Genomic DNA, 7,450 nt, shown 5'->3' with positions numbered 1-7,450 from the left:
TAAGCTGTTTGTTTTCAGCGATTACTGCTTGATAGTGTACGTTTTGTGTGATGGGGGGAGTACATGCAGACTTGGGAGCCACGGCTTCCGCTCAGCTTACCGGAAGTGATGATAACTGTTGGGTGCATCCTTGATCCCCGCCGTTGCCTTTGGCCCCCCTCCTGGAGGACTGCGGTGGAGGTTCTGCTGAGTCAGTGCTGGCGCGCTCTTCTTGGATGGCGAGTGCGGCTTTCTGCCCGGGGGCCGTGAATGCGACCGGGAACTGTGCTTGTCATCGGCTGACTTGTAGGCATTTTCTTCCTCTTCGGAGGAGAACCAGCGGAGATTCTTGGTCCTCGGTGGGTCGTTGCTAGTGCCCTGTTGAAGCTTATCACTGTGGCCTGCTTGTACTTGCGGTTGTTTAGGCTTCGGCGGCTTAAGTCTTTTTTTGCAAGTTGGATCTCCTGTGGGGTGAGCCTCCCCGCACGAGGCGCAACTAATAGAACACGGATGTCCATCCGTTGGATTAGTCAGTCCGCACAGCCGGCAAATGGGGCGATCCGGATGCGGGCAAACGTCCGCGCGATGTCCTTTTTCTCGGCATACCTTGCAGACTTGAATCGTAGGTCGGAAGGGGTAGCAGCGGAGTTCACCCCCGTAATAGTAGACGGTACGAGGTCGCGTTGGACCGAAAAATGTAATGGCTGCGCTTTTCGTTGTGCCTATCATTCTGGCAGTGATGATCTCCACACCGTGCGTTCTGACACGTAGGTGCGCCATGAGAGTTTCGGTTGAGGTGTTCATCGGTACGCCGTGAATCACCCCTCTCAGAGTATCGTCTCCATTTGCGGCGTAGGCACGGACAGCGTGAGCCCTGCCGTTAAGCACAAGGGCGCGTATCAGACGCACTTTGTCCGCCACTTCCTTATATTTGGTCGACAGAATCGCTATGTTTGACCCTGGGTTGATTCTAAGGATGAAATGGTCATCTCTGATGCCAGCTTGGCATGCCTCGATGATTGCTTGCGCAAGCGTAGGAGTCAGAATGTTTCTCAGCGGGAGGCCCTGGTTTGGACGAATGACGATCTTGTAATCATCCTTCGGCAACGGCGGTAGCTTTGGCAATTTCTTGAATGTTGGCGTGCCTGTCTTAACTTGGTCCTGGAGCCCTGCGCTGCCGCGCCTCCGCTCCAGTGCCTCTTGCTTGCGTTTTTTGGTGAATTTCGCTGCCTGCCAGCTAGCGTCCTCTTCTGCATGCGATTGAGCGCCGATAGCGTCTCGGCTCACCGTATCGTGGTCGCCCTGGAGTTGATCCATTTGGTCGTCTGCTGTACCATCCTGGTCTAGGAGGTGGTATCGTTGGTCGGTCGCCGCGTTGAGAGCCATAGCTGGATGAAGCTCCGACGCGGGCGTCCCCGCGTCGGTGCAGCTGCCGGCGGCTCCCCAGGTCAGCGTTTGGTGAGCGTCCTGGGGGTGACGAGCTTTATGAAGTCCTTTGGCACCTCCAAGTGGCAAGAAATCCTCTTGAGTGGTGCCCAGGCGTTCCTCGGAACTTCTTGAAGCTGGTAGTAACGTTTTAGAGTGGTTGCAGACGGAAAACACCACTAAAAATCATGAGAATCCAGAGCACGAAGCGAGCGCGTCTGCACTACTTCGAGCCCCCTGGCGGGTCCCTCCATAGAAGAACTTCGTCACCAGGGGAAAAACTCACAACACGGCGAGACGAGTCGTAGCGAGATTTTCGAGTGTCTTGAGAGTGGCCGGTGTTAACACGGGCCTGGTGACGGCATTGTGCGAGACGAGATAGGAATTCTTCAGAGAAAGGAGCCGTCGAGGGTGCAGGGGCCGAAAGGAAAGAGACATCCAGAGCGAAACTCGGCGAGCGACCATAGACGAGAAAAAATGAAAAAAAGCCGGTAGTGCGTTGAGCAGCCGTATTATAGGCGAATGTCACGAAGGGTAGAATTGCATCCCAGTTCGTGTGGTTGGGGTAAATGTACATGGCGATCATGTCCGATAGGGTCCGATGAAACAGTTCAGTCAATCCGTTGGTCTGTGGGTGGTAGCTAGAAGTGGTCTTGTGAACAGTGTTCGAGGCACGCAAAACTTGCTCGACAATGGAAGATAGGAAGACTTTGCCACGATCACTGAGGAGAATGCGTGGAGATCCATGACGCAAAAAGATGTGGCGAAGAAAGAAATCGGTGATCTCAGCGGCAGTCCCAGATGGTATAGAAGCTGTTTCTGCGTAGCGGGTAAGGTGGTCGACGTCCGTGACAATCCAGCGATTCTCATTGGATGATATAGGAAGAGGGCCATACAAGTCGATTCCAACGACTTCAAAAGGCGAAGCGGGACAAGGAAGAGGTTGCATTAAGCCAGCCGGAGCAGTTGTCGGTCATTTTCGCCGTTGGCAATGGACACAGGAGGCGACGTACTTAGCGACGGCTGAAGAGAGGCCAGGCCAAAAACAACGACTTCGTATTTTGTCGTAAGTCTTGTGATAGCCTAGATGAGCGGCGGTTGGATCATCATAAAAGGCTTCGAGAACTTCACGTTGCAGAGAACGTGGGATGACGGGTACCCACTTGTTTCCATCGATGTGGTAAATGTAGCGACATAAAGCATCACCGACAAGCTTCAATTGTTTAAGTTGTCGACGGAGTCTGGCGTTTGGAGGAGCAGTAGAGCCGGTCAAGCGGTCAACAATGGTACGGCAGTATGGGTCGACACGTTGTTGTGAAACAAGGACGGATAGGGTGGCAGGTGATGAACTTAGCGCTGCGATTGGAGAGGTGCTGTCGTTTTGCAATATCGATGGTGAGTGGCTTCCGCTGGGCAAAGGACAGCGCGATAGAGCATCAGCGTCTTGATGCTTCTTCCCAGATCTGTAGGCGACATCGAAATCATACTCCTGCAAGCGAAGCGCCCAGCGACCGAGGCGACCCGATAAGTTTTTCAGCGATGAAAGCCAGCATAGGGCGTTATGGTCGGTCACGACGGTAAAATGACGGCCGTGAAGATATGGTCGGCATCTTTGCACTGCCCAAACAACAGCAAGGCACTCCTGCTCGGTGATAGTGTAGTTCTTTTCTGGAGCGGTAAGAGCACGACTTGCGTAAGCAACGACGCGTTCGCGTGAGTTTTTGTCACGCTGCAAGAGTACCGCACCAAGACCATGACTACTTGCGTCGGTGTGAAGGACGGTGGGTGTGGTGGAATCGAAGTGGCACAGTACCGGATCCGACGTGAGGGCTTGCTTCAATACCGTGAAAGCGCTTTCGCAATCTTAGGACCAAATGAAGGGGACGTTCTTTGCGAGGAGTTGATGGAGCGGAGACGCAAGTTCCGCGAAACCACGTATGAAGCGCCGGAAGTAAGAAGATAACCCAAGAAATCTGCGCAGGTCCTTTTGACGTAGTGGACGAGGAAAATCGAGGACAGCGGCAAGCTTCTCGGGGTCGGGCCGAATTCCTTCTTTGGTGACGAGGTGGCCGAGAACCTTGATTGTCTTGCTAGCAAAGGTACATTTCTTGGTGTTAAGCTGTAGACCGGCTTTTGCAAGGCATGTGAGGACTTCGTCAAGACGTTGTAGATGCTGCGAGAACGTGGATGGAAACACTACTATGTCATCGAGATAGCACAGACATGTTTTCCATTTCAAACCACACAATACGCCCTCTATCATGCGTTCGAAGGTGGCGGGCGCATTACAGAGTCCAAAAGGCATCACATTGAACTCGTACAACCCATCTGGCGTTGAAAAAACGGTCTTCTCTTCATCAGACTCCGACATTGGTATCTGCCAGTAGCCTGACCTAAGGTCGAGGCTAGAAAAATACTCTGCGCCTTGTAATGAATCCAGTGCATCGTCGATACGAGGGAGGGGATAAACATGCTTGCGCGTTATTTTGTTTAGCGCACGGTAATCGACGCAGAAACGCACTGTCCCATCTTTCTTTTGAACGAGAACAACTGGGGATGACCAGGGACTCGAGGAAGGACGTATGATGTTGCGTCGTAGCATGTCTGAGACGTTTTCCTCGATGATCTTGCGTTCTGCCTGAGACACGCGATATGGATGCCGATGTACAATACGAGAGCCGTCAGTCTGGATGGTGTGAGTAGCGGTGGTAGTCATGCTGAAGGCGGGCGAGTTCACGTCAAATAGAGAACGGTGTCTATTTAACAGGGCGAGCAAATCTTCAGTTTTATCAGGTGTTAAGTCATTGCTTATTGTTGCGGACACAGGTGTGACAGAGACATTAAATGGCAGTGATTGTGACTTCGGAACATCGTTGTGGTTGTTGTTCGGAAAAGTAACAATCGCAACAGGCTCACTGTCGACCGCGCAAGATACTGTTGAGCCACAGGGGAGATACACACTCGGGCGTTTGATTTATGGCGGTTACGTACGTAGACCCATCAAAGAAGCGAATAAGCCCTGGTGTGATCACAATGCCCCTACGTAGGGTATGACCGTAAGGGAGAATTAGTACGTCGCCATTCACAATGTCGGTGCAATTAAGACTTATAATTTCTTCGATGTATGGACGAAGTACATAATCTGACTTGGTGACAAGGCGGATGCGTCCATAGTGTTCAAGCGGAGAGTCAGTGGCATTTAGATGCAGGAGGCGCTGATGACATGATATGAAAGCGGACGCAGAAGACAAGAAATCCCACCCAAGAATGAGAGCGTGGGTGCACTCACAAAATACCGTGAAAACAATGTGATCACGAATGCCTTCTATGCAGACACGAACGGTACACTGTGCAAGTGGACGAATGAGCGCGTTGGTCGCCGCACGTAGAGGTGGGCCGCCATAAGGTGTGGTGACTTTTCGAAGGCGGGAACAAAAATCAGCACGAATAATCGAAACGGCAGCGCCAGTGTCTACAAGAGCCTCAACACGTACACCTTCTACAAACACTACTATCAAATTCGATGGCCGCTCTGGAGGAATTGTTAGCTGTCCAAGGGATGCAGTTTCCCCTCCTAAAACTGCGTTGGGGAGTTTTCCGCGTGGGCGTTCGTGGAATGGGAGGCGGGCCGTAGAGGCGACACTGAACGGCGACTTGGCGAAGGCGACCTGCGGCGAGACGTACGGGAAATCCCAGGCATGTCCGTATGGTAAGTAGGTGACGGTGAACGGTAATAGGACCCATCTAGCTAGGAAGCGCAGCCACTATAACAACGAACACACAACACAAGCACAAGCGCAAGTGCAAGATGGATCCTTACCAACTGGCCCGATACAATTGTTTATTGGGTAATAGGACGATCGGAAGGGTGGTCGTAGGAAGTTCATGGTCGGACGGAAGCTTCGATGTTCTTCGGGAGCGTAGCCGCGTTGCTCGTGTTGTTGGCGCCTTCGACAAAACCGAGCGATATGTCCTCGATAGCCGCAGTAGTAACAGATTGGTCGAGGTGAACGCTGAGGTGCGTAGTAAGGTGGTGCACGCGCTGGCGGTGATAACGAAGCCACAGGCGTATGGTCTGCTGTTGTAGGCACAGAAACGGTGGGTGCGGCAGAGACCGCGGCAACTTCGGCGTACGTGCGCGTCTGGCGCACTCAGGGACTGTTGGAACACGTCGCACGCGATGCGGAGGCGATCTCTTGTTTAATCAGATCTCGCAAGCTATCTTTTTCAGGAGATAAAGTAACTTCCGCAGCACAGGAAGAGCAGCGCCCGTGCAGCTCTTCACGAACGATGTCGCGAATAAGCGCACGCAAGTCGAGGGGTGCAGGCAAACGAACGTCGGGGGCATCGTAGCGAAGGCGAAGAGACTGAAGCTCGTCAAGTCGCTGACAGACGGTTATCACCTGGGTGGTGGCAGAATTTTGCGTGGCGAGGGCGTTTAAGGCGACGGTGTTAATGCCTTTAATAATGTGGCATATTTGGTCGTTCTGAGACATGCCGGTGTGAACGCGCTTGCACAGTGCAACGACATCCTCAATATAAGAGGTGTAAGATTCACCCGGCAGCTGCGTGCGTTCGGCGAGTTTCTTCTTTGCTGCCTAAGTGCGAACTGCAGGGGCACCAAATACCTGACGAATTTGCTGCTCGAAAGTGTCCCAGTCGGGAAGATCCGGGTGGTGGTTCCAGAACCAAGTTTTCGCAACATAGGACAAGTAAAATGGGACGCTGCACAACTTCTGTGGATTGTCCCACCTGTTCAAATCGCTGACGAGGTCGTAGTTCTTGATCCAGTCTTCGACATCATCGCCTCGGAGACCGGAAAACACAGGTGGATCACGCAGGCGAGTGTTGTTGGGCGGAGCGGGTGGCGGTTGCTGCAGTAGGACGGCGACGTTGGATGGGCCAGGGTTTTCTTGGGACGCCATGGCAGGGGGTTGTATGCGACGACCCGAGCGGAGCTCCAGCGAGAATGGGCGAGAGGACTTGAGGGAACGAAAAGCACAGTCCACCACTTGTGAGGAACTGGTTTATTCAGCCAGGCTCGAGCTAAATCACGCTGGTGATGATATTTTTAGATGAAGAAGATGTACAGGTGATGATGATATCAAAGAGAATAAAGAGTCATTCGCTTGTCGCGCTCACAATATTATAGTGCATATAGAGATGTTATCAGTAAATTAATGTACTACTTTTTGACGCGGTAGCAGGCATGCATTTCGGTTCTGTTGTTTCCAGGGTGCTTTTGTACTAGAAGGGGTAGTGCTGTCAAGTTGTCGCCGAGTGTGAGCGCTCTTTACCTCGCTGATACTGCTAGTTCTCCACATCCCGACCCGTTTGCCAAGCCTAAGTAGATCTGTTCTGTCACCGTGAGTAGCGTACGGCGGCAGGCCTTCACGGCACAGCAAAAGCTTAAGATCATCGCCATTGCCGTCGTCGAGGAATTCGGAAATCGCGAAGTGGAAAGACGGCACGATGTGGACGAGTCCTGCGTGCGACTGTGGGGAAAAAGAAAGAGAGCCTACAAGCCGCGCACCGCAATCGTAGGTCATTTCGTGGCCCCAAGACCGGTGCCTACCCTGAGCTGGAGGCGGAGCTAGTAAAGTTCATCGAAGATGAGAGAAAGCAGGGGTCACGACGTATCGACCGAAATGGCCCAAGTGGAAGCGCGGCGACTTTCGAGGGAGCTACTTCGAGGCCTTCGAGGGAGCGACTTTCAAGGCCTACCTCACGAGTTCATTGCGAGCCGCGGATAGCTGCACCGCTTTATGAAGCGGCAAGGGCTCTCAATCAGACGGCGGACTACAATATGTCAACGCTTGCCGGCTTCTTATCAGGAGAAGCTGCTTTAGTACCAGAGATATGTAATTGGCCTGCGAAAGCAGCACAATTACATTTTCTCGCAAATCGGCAATGCGGATGAAACTTCTGTTTATTTTGAAATGCCGTTAGACACAACAATTAAGAAGACGGGCAGCAGTTCGGTGAGCGTGCTGACCGGCGGGAACACGAAACTGCGCATCACAGTCTTGCTTTGTGCCCTCGCCGA

This window comes from Rhipicephalus microplus, chromosome 9 (assembly GCF_043290135.1).
Source record: "Rhipicephalus microplus isolate Deutch F79 chromosome 9, USDA_Rmic, whole genome shotgun sequence".
Taxonomy (NCBI): Eukaryota; Metazoa; Arthropoda; class Arachnida; order Ixodida; family Ixodidae; genus Rhipicephalus; species Rhipicephalus microplus.
This window is presented reverse-complemented; position numbering follows the sequence as displayed.